This window comes from Leopardus geoffroyi, chromosome C3, assembly GCF_018350155.1.
Source record: "Leopardus geoffroyi isolate Oge1 chromosome C3, O.geoffroyi_Oge1_pat1.0, whole genome shotgun sequence".
In the NCBI taxonomy this organism is placed as follows: Eukaryota; Metazoa; Chordata; class Mammalia; order Carnivora; family Felidae; genus Leopardus; species Leopardus geoffroyi.
Genome location: NC_059338.1, coordinates 41,175,308 through 41,195,185, shown reverse-complemented (window position 1 = coordinate 41,195,185; position 19,878 = coordinate 41,175,308). Strand labels below are relative to the sequence as shown.

At 40.0% G+C, this 19,878-nt stretch overlaps 1 long non-coding RNA gene across 1 annotated transcript in view; it reads right to left on the bottom strand.

Annotated features, from left to right (window-relative positions):
* Positions 1 to 823: 823 nt before the first annotated feature.
* Positions 824 to 19,878, bottom strand: part of LOC123586464 — a 36,593-nt gene continuing 17,538 nt past the window's right edge. Inside the window, exon 2 of the long non-coding RNA XR_006706807.1 lies at positions 824 to 1,370. This is a non-coding gene — a long non-coding RNA (uncharacterized LOC123586464). The remainder of the gene's footprint in view (positions 1,371 to 19,878) is intronic.

Sequence of the window (19,878 nt, the reverse complement as noted above, 5' to 3'; positions counted from 1 at the left end):
TACTTTTGTCAAATTTCCATTGCTCTATTTACTTCCGTGTGAAATATGTTTAGTAATAAATTGCTAATTTTATCCATCTGTGTATACAATAATGTATCTGGAGCTGCCATTGCTTGTGTGTTAAATTAAGATTGTTTTGTTTCAAAACTTCTAAAATTTAATGTGATTCGATTGATTTAGAATTGAGAAAAAGTGACTGCCATTGTTCTTCCAAGGAAACCTCTTACCAGTCCAACAAGGAACTGTAAGGATTTCCTTACTTTTAGTGAATCTGTTTTTGGCATAGGTTGTAAATTGAGCAGAATTTGGGGATCTGTATCTGGCTTGAAAGTCCTGTATGTCAAATTTCAAGACATAGGCTACTATTGTGGGTTACAATGACTGGGAGAGGTTATTAACATAGTTGCCCATATTCTTGGGGTAGAAATCTGTGGTGTGAGATAGAAGCCTGATGTATATACCATGATAGATAATATGTACTATGCTAAGTTTCCTGTGTGTCTTCTATACACATGACAAGGTGTCCCTGTTTTTAAAGTCTGGACATAGTGTCTGTGGATCTGTTGTTATTTTTCTTATAGGTGAATATGGATTAAACAGTAAGTTGGGAGTATAGTAATGAACAGGTTTTTTTTTTTTTTTTTTTGCTGATTTCTATTTAAAGAAATAATTGCCCATTTTGCATATTCATCGGATGCCCTTTTGTCAGAAAATGCTAGCACACAAAGTGAATCAGGAATTAAACTGAGGTTATTTTCACAGAGACCCTGCCATGTGTCCGATGCTGTGCTCAATTCAGTAAGATAAAGGAAAAGTACAAAAGTCAGTACCTAGTCTTGGTGTATGTGCTGGGTTGTAATACCAAAATCCAGTTAGCAGTTCGGGCCAATCTTCATCCTCCAAGTCAGTCTCTAGAAAGGAGTGTTGTTCATGATCCTTGTTGATTCTTGTGGAGATTGAAATGGAGGTTTCTACCGCTTCATCAGCTTCCCAAAGTATTTGGCTGAAGGTTTCCTGTGAGTAGATGGTGCTGATAATGAAGGGTGGTATGGAGAGGTGGGGCTTGGTGATGCCTGGGATGTGGGTGATGCTGGTGAGTCCTCGTTTTGCGGTAAGGTGACCAGGATGGTGGTGATCTGTGAAGGAAGTAGAGGATGTCACAGACAGTGCACTTATTATCTGGACCAGAAGGTGGTGTTGCACTTTGGAACAGTGGTGCAGTGCTATTGCTGGCGGAAGAGTATCCATAGCAGCGATAAGTATGGTAACTTATAGTGAGCAGTAGGCAGCACTATGGCCAGCAGGCAGTACACGGCACTGACCCGCTTCGTGGGTCTTGATGGGGTTAAAGATACACAGCAGATTTTTGCCTGCAAGATAAAGATAATGTTGTCTGAGATTTTAAAAATAATTATCTACTTAGCTTACATTCTTTACTTAAATGTTTATTTACTTTTGAGAGAGAGAGCGCGGGAAGACAGAGGATCCAAAGCGGTCTCTGCACTGACAGCAGAGAGCTGATGTGGGGCTTGAACTCACGAACCATGAGATCATAACTCCAGGCTGAAGTCAGATGTGTAACCGACTGAGCCACCCGGGCACCCCAATGTCCTATAAATGTTTAATTCTTTCTTGTTGTTCTTGGTACTCAAGAAAATCTGTTGTTACTGTGGCCGTTACTGCCAGTATTCCCCTAAGCATGACCGCTCTGCACCAAGCCAGGCTAGGTTAAAGATGAGGCATGTTGATGGTGTTGTTCTTCATGTCTGAAATTTTTATAGAGGAATCAAATTATTTTATTTAATTTGATATAATATGGTGTTTCCTTCACCCACCCAATAGGTGTATCAGTGGCAGGTGCTGTAATTTCCCCAATATTATATACTATACTGATGAATATATGTATTCATATGTTAGTGAATTTCTCAATTTGACCACTAGATGGAAGCATTCTCTCAAAAATTGTTCAGCACTTCTCAGTGGGTTTTTTTAAATTTAATTAAACAAATTTTTTTTTTTAAATGTTTATTTTTGAGAGACAGAGCGTGAGTGAGGCAGGACAGAAAGAGAGGGAGACACAGAATCTGAAGCAGGCTCCGGGCTGTCAGCACAGAGCCTGACTTGGGGCTTGAACTTGTGAACCGTGATATGACCTGAGCCAAAGTCAGATGCTTAACTAACTGGGCCTCCCAGGTGCCCCCAGTGGGTCTTTTAATGCAAATATAGTTCTATTTTACTTTTCTTCAAAAATTTTTAAAAAAATGTTTCTTTATTTTTGAGAGACAGAGAGAGACAGAGCACAAATGGGGAAGGAGCATAGAGAGAGGGAGACGCAGAATCTGAAGCAGGTTCCAGGCTCTGAGATGTCAGCACGGAGCCAGATATGGGGCTTGAACTCACGGACCGCGAGATCATGACCTGAGCCAAAGTCGGTGCTTAACCGACGGAGCCACCCAGGCGCCCCAAATATAGTTCTATTTTTCTAATGAGATAGCTTCAGGACATGTTTTGCACTTAGGAACACATGTGTAATATGTAATTGTATTATAGTAATGTAACACGTATTTTTGAAAAAGTGATTTAGGCATTCTTTTGTTTTCTGGCACAAAACAATTTAAATATAGACAGGAATAAACTGGAGTTATGAGAAAGATATAAGGAAAACCTAGAACTGAATGGTCTACCTACCACACTAGAGTCACCTTTTAATTTCTAATATTTTCTCAACCATGCCTTTATACATGTTGTCCTGGGCCTGGAATGTCTTCAAAATCTCTCCTTTCACCGTGAGCTTTTTTTAAAAAATGTTTTTAATGTTTATTATTTTGAGAGAGAGAGAGGGAGTGGGGGAGGGTCAGAGAGAGAGGGAGAGAGAGAATCCCAAGCGGACTCCTTGTTGTCAGCATGGAGACCATTGCGGGGTTTGAACTCAAGAACCGGGAGATCATGAACTGAGCCGAAATCAAGAGTTGGTTGCTCAATGAACTGAGCCACCCACGTGCCCCTCACTGTGAACTTCTGAGCACTGGAACTAGGGTGTGAATCTGGCTGAGGTACCTGTTATGTGCTGGAATCCAATGATTGTTTGCTGAACGAATGCCGACCTTACCTAGCCGTGTGTAAACTTTGCTATCCATCGTACGAGACATTATTTGGCCAAAAATCCAGCAAATCAAATGGTCTTCTTACCTTCTCCTCCATACATTTCCAATACTAGCCATGCCTTTACATACAAGAATTTAGTGACAGAGTTTGAAACTCCCAGAGTTTCTTACATTTTTTTTGTGAACGTGGAAAACCTCTTTAGTTTAAAGTCACTGTATTAATTTTATGGCCATGATGTAATACAAAAATATGTATCTTATTGTGGACTTTGTTGAACCTATTTTATAATAAATAACTAATGTTATGAATAAAACCAAATACTGGTTGTTAAAGAATTTGAAGGGGGTCTGTACAATGTATAGAAAATATACCCCTTGCAATACTACTAGGAACCTTTTAGGAAATTAATGTTGTTACCCCTTCCCGAGGATACAGGCTTCTTTTAGCCACTCAAAAAAGGAAACTAATCCAAACTATTATGTTAGGTCCTGTGAGAAGAGAGCTATGTTGATCACATTTGTGTATTGCACTTGGATTTTTTGGAGGTTTATCTAATATCAGAATGACTATAAAATTATATTTAAAGCTCTTATAACTACAGATTCTGTTTTACTGTTTATAATACAGAGAATGTAGTGGAGAGTCTTCCCTAGGGCCCTAAGTGAGAGGATATCAGTAAGGATTTGATGATTAAGTATTTTCAGACCTAAAAATCCTAATTTTTTTTTTTTTTTTTTAGTGTTTGTTTTTGAGAGTGAGATACTGAGTGCGAGCGGGAGAGGGGCAGAAGGAGAAGGAGACACAGAATCTGAAGCAGGCTCCAGGTTCTGAGCTGTCAGCACAGAGCCCGACGCCGGGCTCAAACCCACAAACCATGAGACCATGACCTGAGCTGAAGTTGGACGCTTAACTGACTGAGCTAGCCAGTGCCCCCAAACCCTAAGTTTGAATGAATAATTTAAGTAGACATTTTAGCTTAAGTTAAATTATAAAGTTAGACTTTTTGTTGCAACGGTAACAAGAAAACTCAGAAACAAACCAACTAACGTTTATAGTATTTCACCGTCTGTAGAAAGCGCTTTTATGTACTGTATTTCGTTTGACTGACAACAGTCTGCAAAGACAGGCAAGGTGAATATAATTTATTTAGAAAAAAAGGAACTAGAAACTCATGGATTTAAGTAATTTGATTGATGTTATACAGTTAATAGCGTGACAGCCTTTCGCCTGCAGCCCTGGTCTCCTGACCTCTAACCCCACATGTTTTCATAATCATCCAGAAGCTGAGGGGTTTAGTCCCGTTTCTGTCCCTGAAGTGCTGTATAAATGTTAGCACCTAAATATTTTGAGTTTCATTTTCCTTGTTTGGAGCATGAATGTTAATATCTGTCTCTTCTATGTGAGAAGGTCACTGTGAAGTACATCAAAGCTGTTAAGTCTTGTGTGAGGTATTACTGTGATCTCTTGGAAATGTATGTGTGTAATAGAATTGATCCTATAGACCTGTGAAGCCAGGAGCATTAATTGTTGGGAGAGGGGATGTCTTTTAGGTTATACAGGGCTCAGCTCAGATTACAGATTGTTAAAACATGGGACCTGAAGTCAGATAAAAATAAATTTTAATACTGCTCAGCCATTTACCAGTAGTGTGACATTTGGCCAGATATTAATGATAACGTTAGTTGTTATATATGTCTATTTTAGGGGAATCTTTAGACAATGAACAGATTTTAACAATTTACTTAAATTTGCAGTGTAGAGGAGAAACATTAAGAGCTATAACTGAATTTTAACTTAAAAAAAAATCTCTGGACAAAAGTTTGTATGAAATTTGCTACGGTAGCCACACTGTGGCACTCCTTACTTACGTAAGACTTTTCATTTCAAATTTTCTCAGTAAATTGTGCTTTATAAAATGCAATACCGTACTATTTGTAGGGAACTCATTGTGTTTTCTTACATGTTCTTCAGCATATTAGTAACTTACTACAGAGTTTCATAAATAGCAATGTAGTAATCCCAAATAATTAAAAGTAAAAAAAAAACCATTGAAATCTCAAATTCAGAAAACACTGTAGCTTCTTGCTTTTGATGGTGTGATAGTGTGTGTGTGTGTTTGCGTGCGTGGGTATGTGCACAAGGCGACCTAGGGATGAAAGTGCAAAATAGCAGAGTTCAGCAAACCACTTAAATAATACTCGTTACGAGGCATAGCACATCAACCAGCTACCTTTGTTTCCAGAGGTGCATTGCCCTCATAGCTATAACTTGAGCCGTTGACTGTATGATTTACCAGGAACAGAAACAAAATGCTAGCCTTCACTGAGAAGAGATGAACCCACGCAACCAATAATACTAACCGAGGGCCTCATTATAGTCAAGTGAATGGAATCTGTGAAATCTGGACGGGACCCACAAGTTGCCATCAATGAGATCTTGCTTAGAAGTAGTTCAAAAATTTTTTTTTCCCATGAGAGACTCTGAATGAATTTCTTGAAACAGGAATAGGCACTGCACAGGATGACACATGGGCTTGCTAGAGGGTAAAGCATCTAGAAGACTGACTTTCTTAGGAAGTCCAGCCTGGAGACACCCGAGGGGGGTAGAGGAGGTGAAACAGCTCACTGTGTCCCACTTTGTGCGTAAGGAAAGGATGGGGGAAGACCACCTGCATTTTTCTGCTGAAATCTGGAAGACTCACACTCTCAACACACATTTTTATTGAGCATCTAGCTTTTCAAACACAGACGGTCGAGCATGGGGCATCAAAACCACTTGCTTGCAGTTTAATTTCCAGGAACACACACACTAGTGTGAGAATAGACATGGGCACAGATGAACAGAATGTAAACCCGTCTGAGGAAAGTTTCTTGATAGACCGTAATAAATACCTGATAATTGTGAAGCTATTTTATCAGATGTTCTAGCATATGTTATGAATTTAAAAAATCATATTATTATCCTTAGCCACATGCTAGGGGTCATGATAAATTCTTTATACAGATAATCCTAATTCTGACAGAACTTCTGAAGGGTAGATGTTTTTATCCCTATTTTACAAGTTAAAAAGTAAGATTGATTGATTTGTCACCAATGGAGGTCTGATTCTAGAATTCCTGCTTTGGAACTACAGTTCCAGCATTGTGACTCCAACTTCAGGGATATTTTCAGTACCCAAAGGGAGAAAGGATCACTGAATAAAATAGATTACTTTGCTTCCAGTGGTAGGAGAAAGGGACACAGCTAGTGCAGGCACATTAGGATGAAAGGAGTGGTCTGGGCAATGGCACGATGAACAATACAGTTCGTGAGACTTTCTTCTAACCATTACATTTATCTATCTATCTATCTATCTATCTATCTATCTATCTATCTATCTATAATATTAGAGAGACAGTGTGAGTCAGGGAGAAGGGCAGAGGCAGAGAGAGAGAGAAATCCCAAGTAGGCTCCACGCTCATTGTGGAGCCCAATGCTGGGCTTGATCCCACAACCCTGAGATCATGACCTGAGCCAAAATCAAGTTGGATGCTCAACCGACTGAGCCATCCAGGCGCTCCTCTAATCATTAGTATTAATTAATTAAAAAAACACTAACACTGACCCAGGTCTCCTATGTTGGGCTACCCCCAACAATTCATTCATTCCCTAAGGATTTTATTTGTTGTAATATGTTGTTAATGACTCTGTACTTGGTGAGAGCAGTGGAGTCTACACAACATGACAACAAAGCCAGTAGAGCTTTAGTGAGGCAAGAAGCCAATATATGACGGGTGACACAACGTCAACAGAAATGACTCACCCCAAAAGATGCTTCTCCAATAGTTTCTGTCATATTCTAAATAACACTTAATGGCTTAAAGCCTTCACATGACCAGGCTACTTTTTAAACCTCATTTCTTAGCATTTTGCCCCTTGAATGTTCTGCTCCAGCCACATAATCTGGAAGTCTATTAAGTTTTCTCCTCCACGTCATGCCTTTCTGTCTGTCTAGTGTATTTCTTATTCAGACACCTGTTTGGCCAGGGTCTCCACTCTCTTCAGGTGACATTCATCAGTGAGGGTGACCACCCCGTGTAAAGTAACAACCATACACTACCTGCCCCTTTAGGCTACTATATTTTTCTCCAGAAAACTTACCACCATCTAACATAATGCACTACATATCTGTGTATTTGTGTGATTGTTGCGATGTCCAGAGATGCCAGAGAATTTCCTTGCCTTGTTCACTTTTGTAACTTCAGTGCTCAGAATAATAAATACTTGTTGATGGAATGATACTGTGATTATTTTGCTAATAGTGTGGACAGGTTTTTTTTTCTTTTCTTTTTTTTTAACATTTCCGTTAGAGGACCATGGTGTATTAGGCTAAACATGCAAGTTTTGAGCACTTAATATATATATTTTATTCATAATACATAATATATGTTATATATTACGAATATATATATTCATACATACTAGACACAGTAGTAGGTGATGGCACAACAGCAGTGATCAAGATTATGTCCCTTCAAGGACTTGAGGCAAATAAACAGGTACCACAGTACAGAGTAATAAGAGGATTCGTTTCCAAGGTGCTCTAGGTGAGCATAAGATGGGCACCTAGCCCAGGTCCAAGAAATCAGAATATGTAGCCAAGAAGAATGGCGTCAAAGCTGAGCTATGAAGGACAAGTAGAAGTTAGCCAAGCAAAGAGGAGAGGGAAAGATACTGCAAACCTGTATAAAGGCAAGTCGTTCCAAACTGAAATCACATTCTTCTAAATATCATATTCTTCTAAAAATTATTTTTTGTTTTTACTACTAACCAAGGATCTTGAATTGAAAAATATCTTAACAGATACATTTGATGTATTTGAGTGGTATGTCTTCTCAATTTTCCATTGCTTAAGGAGTCATTTCCTGACCTAGGAAGAGAGTAAAATTTTACGGACAACAGACCGGGATTTGGAATCCTGTTTACTTAACAGTTGAGTGTTTGAGCCAAGGGTTCGAAGTCTGAATTTCCAATTGTAAAGCAAGTATGCCATCACCCACCTCATTAAGTGGCTGTGAGCATTCATTTATTCAAATTAAAGGTCCCATTGGATGCCAGGAACAATTTTAGAACTAAGTTCCAGCTGCAGAGATGGGTAAGAACCCTGCCCACTCGGAATTCTACTCAATTTGAGTACATATGTGGGGTGGGGGAAGAAGCAGACTTATTACAAATAAATTCAAACAAAAGCAAGTGACACAGTAGCACGAAGACAAGCATGAGATAGAGAAGTGGGATGAGGATTATTTTGGATAATGTGTATTTTCTCAGAGGAAATAGAATTTCAACCAGGCACCTGAGGAGTAGAAGGAGCCAGTTATGGGGTGCCTGGGTGGCTCAGTTGGTTTGATTTCAGCTCAGGTCATGATCTCGCAGTCCGTGAGTTCGAGCCCCATGTCGGGTCTGTGCTGCTCGGAGCCTGGAGCCTGCTTCTGCTTCTTGTCTCCCTCTCTGTCTGCCTCTCCCCTGCTTGCATGCTGTCTCTTTCTCATTCTCAAACATAAGTAAACATTAAAAAAAATTAAAAAACAAAAGAAGCCAGTTGTGGGAATTTGTGGGGGATAAAATTCTATGCAGGGCGAATAACTGCTATCAAGGCCTGGAGCTGACATGAGTTCAACATGTTTGAGGCCCAGAATATAAGGTGTATATTAGCTGGAGCAGATGGATGCAGGATGCAACTCAGATTCTAGGATCAGATATCAGACCATGAAGACAGATGCAGGTTAAATGAAGACCCCCTCACCCGATTTATTGAGGTGTAATTGACAAATAAAATGTAAATATATTTAAAATGTGCAATACTATGATTTAATAAATGTAAACATTGAAATGTTACCTATCACCTCACAATTACCTTTTTTCCCCCTTTTTTTGGTGAGTGTACTTAGGATCTATTCTTTTATTTCTTTTATAAATTTTTTTTTAATGTTTATTCATTTTTGAGAGACAGAGACAGAGCATGAGCGGGGGAGGGGCAGAGAGAGAGGGAGACGCAGAAGCCGAAGCAGGCTCCAGGCTCTGAGCTGTCAGCACAGAGCCCGATGCGGGGCTCGAACTCACGAACTGTGAGATCATGACCTGAGCCGAAGTCGGGCACTCAACCGACTGAGCCACCCAGGTGCCCCAGGATCTATTCTTTTAGAAAATTTTAAATACTTAATGCAGTATTTTTTTAGTGTTAAGATTATGTTCATATTATTTATTAAAAATTTTTTTTAATGTTTATTTATTATTGAGAGACAGAGAGAGACAGAGCATGAGCAGGTGAGGGGCAGAGAGAGAAGGAGACACAGAATCCGAAGCAGACTCTAGGCTCCGAGCCGTCAGCACAGAGGCCGACACGGGGCTCAAAGTTACAAACTTCAAGATCATGACGTGAGCCGAAGTCAGACGCTTAACCAGCTGAGCCACCCAGGCACCCCTATTATTTATTTTTTTAAAAAGATTATTTATTTTGAGAGAGAGCGGGGAAGGAGCAGAGAGAGAGAGAGGGGAGAGAAAGAATCCCAAGCAGGCTTTCTTCGTGCTGTCAGCACAGAGCCCCACGTAGCGTTTGATCTCATGAACTGTGAGATCATGACTGGAGTTGAAGTCAAGATTCAGATACTTAACTGACTGAGCCACCCAAGTGCCCCTTAATGCAGTATTTTTAACTATAGTGACCGCACTGCACATTAGATCCTCATAATATTCTTAAGAATTAATATTCTTAATTATAGTGTCAATTCTACTAAATATGTAATTGATATTTCTGGCAACTCACTTTTCATAGGTGTTAGGAACACATTTTCTCTTTGATTATCTGACACTGACCATTGAGAAGGCCGCTGGATTTGTTAGGCATAATTATTCCAGGTGCTGAGAAAGATTGTCACGCTAATTACAGTAACTCAACTCTAATATGCCATCATCTGTAAGATGTGCTAGTATTTCTGTTGCATTAGAAAAGAAGAGCAGTGCAAGTAAATGCTTTTAAAAAACAGAATTTTATGGGGTGCCTGAGTGGCTCCGTAAGGTAAGCTTCCGACTCTCGATCTTGACTTGGGTCTTGATCTGAGGGTCGTGAGTTTGAGCCCCACAGTTGGGCTTTGCGCTGGGTGTGGAGCCTACTTAAAATTATTTCACATTGATGAAAGAAGTCTTCTAATTTAATTAATGTAGATTTTTATTATGTATCATTGTTGTACTTGCTTAAGGAGAAAGGTGTAAGTGAATTAGGGCATTCCTGAAACATCTTCACATTGGAGTCCATTTTTACCAATGTTTTTGGTCTCAGTCACTGAGATCTGTATTTCTCATGCAGTATATAATTCCATGAAGACTTTGGTGACACACACACTTTTTTAAAAAAAATATTTGTTTATTTTGGTGGGGGGCAGAGGGTCTGAAGCAAGCTCTGTGCTGACAGCAGAGATCCCAATGTAGGGCTCAAACTCCCCAACTGTGAGATTATGACCTGAGACAAAGTTAGATGCTTAACCGACTGAGCCACCCAAGCACCCCGGAACACACACTTCTTTTTTTTATTTTATTTTATTTTATTTTTTTTTAATTTTTTTTTCAACGTTTATTTATTTTTTTGGGGACAGAGAGAGACAGAGCATGAATGTGGGAGGGGCAGAGAGAGAGGGAGACACAGAATCGGAAACAGGCTCCAGGCTCTGAGCCATCAGCCCAGAGCCTGATGCGGGGCTCGAACTCACGGACCGCGAGATCGTGACCTGGCTGAAGTCGGACGCTCAACTGACTGCGCCACCCAGGCGCCCCAACACACTTCTTAAAAGAGTATTTCACTGTTGTCACTAGGATTTTCTTCCAAGCTACTGCCACAAATATTGGTACTGAAGCTTTTTGATCTTACCAGGTGTCAAAGGACAGTTTTTAGATGCCAGTTGGAGTTTATAGTGTCCTCAGAAGGCTCTTAATTGGTTTAATGACTGAAACATTAAGGGAGTAGCAGTTCCTCAGTCCTCTCGCCAGGAGTGACAACCACATGTGTGGATGCACGATCAGCAATCACTCCAGCATGATTGTAACACAGCCGACAGGGATGGTGGGACCCCAGTGATGATAAAAGCCAGTTTTAGAGATGGTAACATCTGAAAAAAGCGTACCTTCCCAATGATGAAATGCAGAAAGTGAAAAGATAGTGTATCAGGCTATTGCAGACTGAGCATTTCTTGCATGTGTATAATTTACTTTGCTTACCGAAGAATCTAGTCATTTTCTTGTGGACTTTGATACCAGGAAGGTGTCCTGCATTGTAGACTTTCATATTCCAGGTTCCAGAAAGATGAGTTGTATAAGTGATATCTGTTCACATGTCCTAGCACTTGGTATATACTTGATGCTGTTTTTAATTACTTTGCAAATATGAACGGATATCCTCCTCATGGCCACCGGGAGAGGTAGATATATTATTATTATTTTTATTTTACAGGTGTAGGAACAGATGAATAGAAAACAAGTTGCTCAGTATTACAAATCTAGTAAGTGGCAGAATTTGAATTCAAACCAAGGGAGTCTGGTTCTTGAGTCTGCATTTTCTTGTATAAATGTGCTGCAAAAACAATAGCATTCACAAATCTGTTTTTGAGTAGGATATGACTATTCCACAACATCTGATGTGGCTTTCAGTTCTAAGTCTCGTTTTTAGAGTGCTGCTTTTTTTTTTGTTTATTTATTTATTTCGAGAAAGTGAGAGAGAGAGAGAGGGAGCGCGCACGCAGGGGAGGAGCGGAGAGAGAGAGAGAGAGAGAGAGAGAGAGAGAGAGAGAGAGAGAAGGAATCTCAAGCAGGCTCCATGTCATGAGCACAGAGCCCGATGTAGGGTTTGATCTCACAACCATGAGATCATGACGTGAGCCGAAACCAAGAGTGTGTTGCTTAACTGACTGAGCCACCCAGGTGCCCCTGGAGTACTACCTTTGCTCCTGACTCCTACTCTGTCTCTAGATTTGTGTTAATTCTTTCCTGGGTGAAGCAACCTTCTGTGAGTGGTGTGGGCACTAGATGGAGGCTTTCTCAACTTTGGTGCTGCTGACCTTCCAGGTTGAATTATTCTTGCTGTGAGGGGCTCTTCATTCGGTGTCTTGCAGGAGCTTTAGCAGCATGCTTGGCCTCTACCCACTAGATGCCAGAAGCGCCCCCTAGTTGTGGCAACTGAAACGTTTCAAGACATTGCCAAGTGCCCATTAGGGGTCAGAATCGCACTTGGTTGAGGACCCTTGGGTTAGAGGTATAGTCAGTACAGACTAGTTTTTGTGGATAAGCTAATAGAGGATTTCTTTTACTAGTGTATGTGGTTCTAACTCTGTAATGACTGAGTAGAAGTGTTTACATAATCCACACAAGTATGTCTTTGTATAGATTTTAGCAGGGTGAGGAACAGAGAAGAGGTGAACTATGAATCATGCTGGCAGATGGAGGGGTAAACAGAGGCATGGGTAACATTTTCCTGCTGGACTTACACAGTATTTTACACAGCACTTTCTCATTAACATTGGATTTTAAAAAGGGTGTCTAAATGCACATTAGAATAAAAAGATTTATTGAATCTTTTTTTAAATTTTTAATGTTTATTTATTTATTTTTAAAAATTTTTCTTAATATTTTATTATTTATTTTTGAGACAGAGAGAGACAGGGCATGAACGGGGGAGGGTCAGAGAGAGGGAGACACAGAATCTGAAGCAGGCTCCAGGCTCTGAGCTGTCAGCACAGAGCCCGATGCGGGGCTTGAACTCACGCACTGTGGTGTCATGACCTGAGCCGAAGTCAGATGTTTAACCGACTGAGCCACCCAGGCGCCCCAATGTTTATTTATTTTTGAGAGAGACAGAGACAGAATGCGAGTGGGTTGGGGCAGAGAGAGAGGGAGGCACAGAATCTGAGGCAGGCTCCAGGCTCTGAGCTGTCAGCACAGAGCCTGACCTGGGGCTCAGACTCACAAACCATGAGATCGTGACCTGAGCTGAAGTCGGATGCTTAACCAACTGAGCCACCCAGGCGCCCCCTCCCTATGCCCTTCTTTATTCTCATTCTAGCTCCTGACATTTGGTCTGTTCTCCTATCTTGCTCTTGACCTCAACTTCATACTTTCCTCTCTTTTCATCAAGAGATGGTGAAATTCTCTCTCTTGTTTCCCATCACAGAGTCTACTAAAAATACCAAATCCTGTTTGGTGTTGCTATAGGACCTGTGATACCAATTAATTGATCAAATGAAGTCTCCTTTATATTCTGCTAATGGTGTTTAAACTTTTTTTTTTTAACGTTCTTATTCATATTTGAGAGACAGAGAGAGACAGAGCACGAGCAGGGGGAGGGGCAGAGAGAGAGGCAGACACAGAATTCAAAGCAGGCTCCAGGCTTGAACCCATGAACCGTGCTTGAACCCATGAACTGTGAGATCATGACCTGAGCCAAAGTTGGCAGCTTAACCAACTGAGCCACCCAGGCGCCCCTGCTAATGGTGTTTTAGCTAAGTGATGACTCCATAGGCACCTTTGCTGCCTAGTCCATTAAGAAATCACTCTTTAAGACCATAACAAGCTTGGTGAGTGATGCTTTATGGTACAAACTCATCTACTTCACTTTCAAATAAGACCCTCCAAGTTCACTAGCTTGATAATGTAGTGCTGGAGGTCTGAGTGCTAATATTAAGAATGTTTTGCTGGTTCTAACATGTCCTACTCATGGAATGGTTTATTACACACAAAAGTCTCCTTTGAAGCCCTTTTCCAGCCCCGGGAGAAGAGAATCAATATGGTAATTACCCTGCTGTTTTTGCCTCTGAATACAACCTGGGATTGTGCATGAGGATTGATTTTTGTTTTTTAAACATGTATATAGTACTTTCTATGCGCCGGTCCCTGTTATAAATATTAGCTCATTTGAAATTCAAAATAATTCTATGAGATAAACCTTATTATTCTCATTTTACAGATATGGAAATAGAAACTTTTCTGGTCTGCAGAAAAATTAAATAACTTGCTCAAGGTCACTTAGGTAGTGAGTGGTGGAGTTGGGCTCTGGACCCAGGGGCCATGACTCCAGAGTCCATGGGTCTCCGCTGCTCTTAAGAGGAAGTGAACATTTTATTGTTCTTGAGAGGATGCCTGTAAATTTATTGTTTGAAAGCTTCCATTCTTTTTTCTCCCCCTCCAAATCATTCTCTCCTGATATTATACAGGCACACCTCATTTTATTGCACTTTGCTTTAATTGCTCTTTGCAGATACCGCATTTTCTACAAATTGAAGGGTTTGTGGCAACCTTGCATTGAGCAAGTCTGTGGGCACCATTTTCCAACAGTGTTTGCTCAGTTCGTGTCTCCGTGTCACATTTTGGCAGTGCTCACATTTCAAACGTTGTCACTATCATTTGTCATGGTGATCTGTGATCAGTGATCTTTGAGGTTACTATTATAATTGTTTCAGCGTGCTGTGTGCCCATGTAAGACTGTGAACTTAATTGATAAATGTGTGTGTTCTGACTGTCCCACTGAGAGGCCATTCTCCCATCTTTCTCCCTCTTCATTTCTGTGAAGGCTGAGAGAGGTGAAGAAGCTGCAGAAAAAAACGTTTAATGCTAACAAAGGTTAGCTCATGAGGTTGAAGGAAAGAAGCTGTTTTCATAACCTTAGAGTACATAGGGAGACGGCAAGTTATCCAAAAAATTAAACAGTAGATTTTCAATGTAGACCAAATAGCCTTTTTTTTTTTTTTTTTTTGACGTGGGGGAGGCACAGAGGGAGAGGGAGAGAGAATCTTAAGGAGACTCCATGCCTAGTGTGGAGCCTCATGTGGGGCTCCATCTCATGACTGTCAGATCATGACCTGAGCTGAAATCAAGAGTCGGATGCTTAACTCACTGTGCCACCCAGGCACCCCAACCAAATAGACTTCTATTGGAAGAAGATGCCATCTAGGACTTTCACAGCTAGAGAGGAGAGGTCCATGCCTGGCTTCAAAGCTTCAAAGGACAGGCTGACTGTCTTGTTAGGGGCTAATGCAGCTGGTGACTTTAGGTTGAAGCCAATGCTCATTTACTATTGTGAAAATTCCAGGGCCTTAAAAATTATGCTAAATGTACTCTGCTTGTGCTCTGGAAATGGAACAACAAAGCCTGGATGGCAGCACATCTGTTTCAGTAAACATGATTTATTGAATATTTTAAACCCAATGTTGAGACCTACTGCTCAGATAAAAAGATTCCTTTCAAAATATTACTGCTCATTGACAATGCACGGGGTCACTCAGAGCTCTGATGGGGATGTACAATGAGATTAATGTTGTTTTCATGCCTGCTAACACAACATCCATTCTGCAGCCCGTGGATTAAGGAGTAATTTCAGCTTTCAAGGCTTATTATTATTTTTTTAAATGTTTAAATGTTTTATTTATTTTTGAGAGAGAGAGGGAGAGAGAGATATAGGGGGAGGGGCAGAGAGAGAGAGAGAGAGAGAGAGTGGGGGAGGGATAGAGAGAGAGGGAGACACAGAATCCAAAGCAGGCTCCAGGCTCTGAGCTGTCAGCACAGCCCTGACACAGGGCTCAAACTCATGAACCTCAAGATCTTGACCTGAGCTGAAGTGGGATGCTTAACCAACTGAGCCATCCAGGCGTTCACAAGTCTTATTATTTAAGAAATAACGTTTCATAAGGCTGTCGCTGCCATAGATAGTGCTGCCTCTGATGGATCTGGGCAGAGTACATTTAAAACCTTTTGGAAAGTTTTCAACATTCTAGATGCCACGGAGAACATTTGTGATTCATGCGCTGAGGGTGAGTGGAACACGTTGATTTCGACTCTCATGGATGACTTTGAAGAGTTCAAGACTCCAGGGGAGGAAGTCACTGCAGATATGGTGGAAACAGCAAGAGTACTAGAATTGGAAGCAGAGCCTGAAGATGTGAGCGAATTGCTACAATCTTTTGATAAAACCTGAATGGGTGAGGAGTTGCTTCTTGTGGATGAGCAAAGAGAGTGGCTTCTTGAGATGGAATCTCCTCCTGGTGAGTTTGCTGTGAAGATTGTTGACATGACAACCAAGGATCTAGAATACTACATAAACGTAACTGAGTAAGCAGTGGCAGGGTTTGAGAGGATTGACTCCAGTTTTGAAAGAAGTTCTGCTGTGGGTAAAATGCTGCCAAACAGCATCACATGCTACAGAGAAATCATTCATGAAAGGAGGAGTCAGTGGGTGCAGCCAACTTCACTGTTGTCTTATTTTAAGAAATGGCTGCAGCCATCCCACCTTCAGCAACCACCACCCTGACCGGTCAGCAGCTGTCAGCATTGAGGCAAGACCCTCCACCAGCAAAAAGATTATGACTCTCTTCAAGCTGAGGTGATAGCATCTTTGGCAATAAAGTTTTTAAATTAAGGTATATGCTTTTTTTTTTTTTTAAAGACATAATGTTTTTGTGCCCTTGATAGACTACAATACTGTGTAAATGTAAGTTTTTAATGCATTTGAATTTATTGTGATATTCACCTTCTTGTAGTCTGGGACAGAACCCTCAGCATATCTGAGGAATGCTTGAATAAGAATAAAACGTGATTCTGGGCCATTTCAACAGAAAAAAGGAAATTGCTGAGAGGTTGTTGGGTAGCTCAAATAATCATCAAAAATTCTAAAGAACTGAACTTGGAAATGAAGCAGGAAGAAGAGACACAGCAGCAAAATCACACCCCAGAATCAGTCTGTGGAGATGCTGCTATTGGATACAGGAAACCAAAGCTGCACCACTGGGCACCACTAAGACGGGAGCATCACTGTTGCCATGGAAACGAGATGCTGTTGTGCCGCTATGGCTGCCACTAACTAAATGGATTCTCTCCTGTTCCTGCTTTCTCTTTCTTCTTTTTTTAATGGTTTTCTTTTTTCTTTTTCTTTTTTTCTTTTTTCTTTCTTTCTTTCTTTTTTTTTTTTTTTTTTTGGAGAGATAGAGAGGGAGAGCTAGCGGGGGAGAGTCAGAGAGAGAGGGAGACACAGAATCTGGAGCAGGCTCCAGGCTCTGAACTGTCAGCACAGAGCCCCACGCGGGGCTTGAACTCACAAACTGTGAGATCATGATCTGAGCCAAAGTCGGCCACTTAACTGACTGAGCCACCCAGGCGCCCCTGTTTCTGCTTTTTCTGATTCAAGGTCTGGGTCAGTAGAAGAAGGAATTGGTCAGCCTTAGGTCACAACTGTATCCTGTGTTACATCCTAGCTGGGAAATCAAGTATCAAGTGTTCTGCCTTCCAGGGTTGCTGAACAGAATACAAGAGTCTCGACATTCGCAAAACTTGAGGGATGTACTTCTACTAAAATTTTATTCTCTATGTGAAATTTAAATTTAGCTCGTACTTTGTATTTTTATTTGCTGGCAACCCTATCACCTTCTTAGTTTCTATATTCAGGAGCAAACAAAGATTCATATGATGGACAATTTTCAAAACATAGGATAAGGTTCTCTGTTGAGAAGAAACAAGAATAATATCCACTACAGTCCCTTCTAACATTTTTCCATGTAGTCACAGCACAATAATTTTGCATTGGGGGAGAAAGTACTTTTTGGCATTAAACCAAAACTCCACCTATAACCAGATTTCTTTTTTCCCAGTCCCCCTGGCCTGTGTTTTATAGCAACTAATTTAATTTTCCAACTAATTTGAGTGAGGTTTTGGATAGCATGCTTTTATTTCTTTTCTTTTTTTAATATTTTATTTTTAAGCAATCTCCACACCCAATGTGGGGCTTGAACTTGCAACCCCAAGGTCAAGAGTTGCATGCTCTACTGACTTAGCCAGCCAGGTGCCCCTGGATTGCATGCTTTTTTTTCTACCTTGGATTCAGCTTTTATTTAAACATAAATCTTCTTTTTCAATAATAAATGGAACTCTCATTCCCAATTCTGAGGAGGAAATTTCATTGTGGTAGACCACTCCACCTATATACAAATATGTAACGTTTTGCAAGCTGAGATGTAGGTCAAGAAATCTGTGTCATAAAAAGTTTACTGTAGGGGCGCCTGGGTGTCTCAGTCAGTTAAGTGACTGACTCTTGGGTTAGGCTCATGTCATGATCTCAAGGTTCATGAATTTGAGCCCCGCGTGGGACTCTGCACTGACAATGCAGAGCCTGCTTGGGATTCTATCTCTCTCTCTCTCTGTCCCTTCCCCGCTCATGCTCTCTCTCAAAATTAATAAATAAACTTAAAAAAAAAGTTCACTATATATCATCCACTGCTCTGTATTTTAGTGTCTCTGATTAAGAATATTTATAAAGCTCTTCTGATATGTCTATAGAAAGAGGTAATTTTGGATGTGCAAACTATTAGTAGCTTAGAACAAAATAAGTTTCCTTATAATTCTCCTTAAAATGTTTCCAACAAATTCCCACTAGAGTCAAAGAGAATAAAGTATGTAGTTGGCAAAATTATTTTATTTTGTTTATAAAATTCTTATATTTTTAATTTATATATCTTATGTATTCAGGGTTAAGCCCTGTAGAAAGAGAGTTGGAAAAAAGGCAGTATTCTAATAATGAAACAGATATCCAGCTAAATCTGCAATCAGAAAGAGAAATTTATTTTTTAATTATAATATGATCATAGTCATTTAGACTTTCTATACTGATTTGATAAGAAGATAGAGATTTTATCGGTACTGATGCATTTCTTAATCATTGCTGGAAGAATACTTACCACTGCTACCATATTTGATAGATAGTACAAAGGCAAGTCATTTATACATTTAGAAGAAAAGTCTTTTAAAAGTTATTGATGAAAAGTACAGCATTGGGAATGTAGTCACTATATGGTAATGAATTAGGGTGACTGATGGTAACTATACTTATGGTGAGCATTGTGTAATATATAGAAGTGTCAAATCACTATGTTGTATGCTTGAAAGTAACATTGTCAACTTAAATTTTTATTATTGAAGTATAAAGAAGGAGAGAGGCAAACAAAGAAAGAGACTCCTCACTATAGAGAACAAACTGAAGGTTACCTGGGCCGGGGAGGGGGAGATTGGGTGGGGAGTTGGGGGGGACATGAGGGGGAAATGGGTTAAACAGGTGATGGGATTTAAGGAGTACACTTGCTGTGATAAGCGCCCCGGTGTTGAATCACTGTATTGTACATATGAAGTTAATATTACACTGATGTTAACTGGAATTTAAAAAAAAGCTTAAATAGGGGTGCCTGGATGGCTTAGTCAGTTGAGCATCTGACTCTTGATTTTGGCTCAGGTCATGATCTCAGAGGCATGAGATCCTTTCCTCTACCACTCGTGTTCTCTCTCTTTCTCAAAAAAAAAAAAAAAAAAAAAAAAAAACTTAAATAAATAAAAATGTTTGTTTTTGTAAACCTAAAAATAATAACTTATTAGAGAATTCGTGTCTGTAAACTTTATTATTGTGATTTTTTGGTTATGGACACCATTTTTAATTTTTGGCCTTATGATTTCCCAAAGCAAAACAGATTAGTTTTTGTAAACAGCAGTTGCACGGGAAGAGGAAAGTGGTGGGCACCTAAAAAGAAGAGTGGTATATAATCATCCTAGTTCATTCTTAAGGGTCTCTAAATTGTATCAAAGATCAAAAAATGCTCTTGACAGTAAATATGCATGAATTCTGATTCTTAGTTACATGGTTTATACTATTATATTCCTCTGAATCTTAACATATAACCTTATGACATACACATGAACTATTTCATTTTATTTTATTCATGG